A 2,925-nucleotide genomic window follows, 5' to 3' on the forward strand; every position below is an offset into this window, starting at 1 on the left:
CTTCTCACTCTCTCTCTCCCTTTGCACCCCTCTCCCCCCACACACACTTTTATCAATTACACTACAAAGAGTTTAAGTGAAATAAAAAATTTGGGAAAAACTGGCATATACTGTATGTCTTAAAGTGTCCAAGGCCTGAGGTTTAATGGGAGCGGGCGGCACAGTTACAGCTCTGGGGAGAATGCCTGTAGGAGGGTGCTCCTCAGGGATCATAAAAACCAAGTCCCTGAGGTTAAATGGACAGAGGATAGAATATGGACAGTTAAGACACAGACATCTAACATTGGCACAGGTCTGAGCAAAAAGAAACAGTATATATAAGAAGCACATTTTTTAAGTTTTGTTACTGCCAATGAACCAGACTTTAACCTGCTTTTTGACAATTTCTCGCTAATGTATTCAAACATCACTTCTTTTTTCATTCATTTCAGTCCAGGTTTTAACCCACTGTACATTTTTTTATTTTATTTACCTTTATTTATACAGGTAGTCTCATTGAGTCACGAGAGCTCATTTTCAAGAGAGACCTGTTAGGGAGCAGATGGTGGGAGTTAAGGGCCTTGCTCAGGGGCCCAGAGTGGGGCGAATGAGGGTGGAGGCAGGTGTGGGTGTTTCACCTTTTCCACCCACATTTTGATGTTGACGGTACCGGGAGTTGAACCTGCGACTTTCTGATTGGCGGGCCAAACTGAGTTAATCCGTGGGCCTGATTTGGTCCCCAGGCCTCCAGCTGAATAGCTCTGCTGTAGATTGTATCTTTAGACCCTTTTTACTAGCTACTTGTTGCAATTATTTTTTTTTTTTTACAATTTCCTAAATTGTAAAAAAAAAAAAACTTTTTTTTCTCCCTTTTTTAAAGGAAAAAAACCACAATCTGACAGGTGAAAAATACGTTTTTTTGCCCTAATAAGATGATTTCCAATGTGGGGGTCCGTAGAAAACACTTAAGAAACCTGGACAAATTTCCTGACACAAGGACATGAAATGCATCATCCCTCAGCTGAATGTCTGGACTAAGACTATATTTTGACCAGAAATAATCACAACACAGCAGTCCACAAGAATGAGCAGCAACCAAGTTGGTCCTGAACAACCAAAAATGCCTCCACACCACAAACGCTTTGTTAACCATGCAAGTAAACACACAATGCACAGTTTCCTTTGCATTGTGCAAGAAATAATCAGAACTGAAGTAAACCTACATTTAGAATGATGGTTTCCTGAGGGCTGTCGCCTCACAGAGTGTTTTCACAATAAACATCTTCTGAAAGTGCATGTTAGAAGGCTGCTGGACAGCATGTCGCCAGAAACGGAGGGCTGAAACTCTGCCGTCTGTGGTGAACTTTGTGTATTTATAGTGTTAGTGCACTCTGTGTAGCATCAGATGCTCTGTAAAAGAATTAGTGCATGTGCTTATGTTCAGCTGTCACAACTGTTCAGAAGCCACTCTGATGATCGCAGCAGAATGCACATCCTGCTTTCTTATTGTTGACACACTATTAGCCTTTACTAGCTGAGCATATGAAAGGCGGAAACTTTCTGTTGTCTTGTAAACCTTAATGCTTTTCATGACTGATGGTCAGACGTTACTTATGCAAACTGGCTCATTAAGATGCCTCAGGGTGTGTGACTGCTGGTACACCGGCTGCATTTCAACAACATGTCCCTCTGTGTGCATGTGTGTAGTTGCAGCTGGCCGATGTAAACTCATTAAAAGTAATGAGATATTTATGAATTAACAAGATGTAAAGTGTGCACCTTTCTCTGATATACAACAAATACGCAGCCCTTCTTTTGAATGCCCAACACACACATTCTTCTTCCCAAACACACTTTTACACCCCCCCCCCCCCCCCCACACACACACAAAACGTTCTTTTCTTTAGGCTCCCCACCCCACCAACCCCCAAACCATTAAAAGCAGGACAACCAATAATCGCCTCTAAACCAGACTGTTTAGCATAACAAAAGAAGAATCTGTGCACCCAGTTCCAAACTGTGTATTTACATGCACTGTGTGTGTGTTTACAGCTGCACATATAGGTGTGTGTGTGTTCCTATTTCTGCTGCAGAGTGAGGACCATCATGTTTTAAACCAACAGAGTGAGGTCATTTTTGGGAAGTGAGGACATTTGTCTGGTCCTCACTTTGTTACAAGAATATGTGTGTGTGTGTGTGCATGCATGTCCAGCAAAGGAAGTTGGTTTGTGCAGGAAATTCACTCCACATGTGCTCAAAGTGCATCTAGGTTTATGTGAATGCATGAACTGCTCATTCATCTGTCCAGAGCTCTTTAACAAGATGCAGCAGATTTAAAACTAAACTTTACATCCGTCATGCAGATCTGCATGAAGTCTGGTTTGAAGAGGAATATGGAGCCAATCTGCACCATTTGTAACAGCCTGAGTAGTAGAACTGCTGCTGTGCAGCCCATGTCATATTCCCGGGGATTTACTTCTTTGGTTTCTTCATGCAGAGGTCTCACTGTGACACCCACCTGCTCCTCTAAAGCCCGGTCAGCACCACCTCTCTGTCTCCCCCAGTTCAAAAAGGCATTTTCCTGCCACAGCACCTGCTTAAGTAATTATACCACGCGTTTCCTCCGGATGGAAGGGGGCCAGGAGAGAAAGCAATGTGAAGTGGCGTGATGGGGGTGGGGGGGGCAGCTGGCCAGGGATTTGCAGGGTTTTCTGGGAGAGAATGTGTAGAAGTTAAGCTAAACTCCAATAATCCTATATTAAAAACAGAAAAAGATGTGGGGGAGGGGGCATTGAGAGATTGAGGGAGTGTTGGAAATAAGGGGGGAGAGTTGGGTCAATGGGAACTGAAAGAACTGGGAGCAGTGGCACATTTAATCTGGACGGGATGCTCGCAGAATAACAAAACGGGACTCACTGAACGCCCCAAACAAGTTCACACACACAC

This window comes from Nematolebias whitei, chromosome 3 (genome assembly GCF_014905685.2).
Source record: "Nematolebias whitei isolate Nwh7 chromosome 3, NemWhi1, whole genome shotgun sequence".
In the NCBI taxonomy this organism is placed as follows: domain Eukaryota; kingdom Metazoa; phylum Chordata; class Actinopteri; order Cyprinodontiformes; family Rivulidae; genus Nematolebias; species Nematolebias whitei.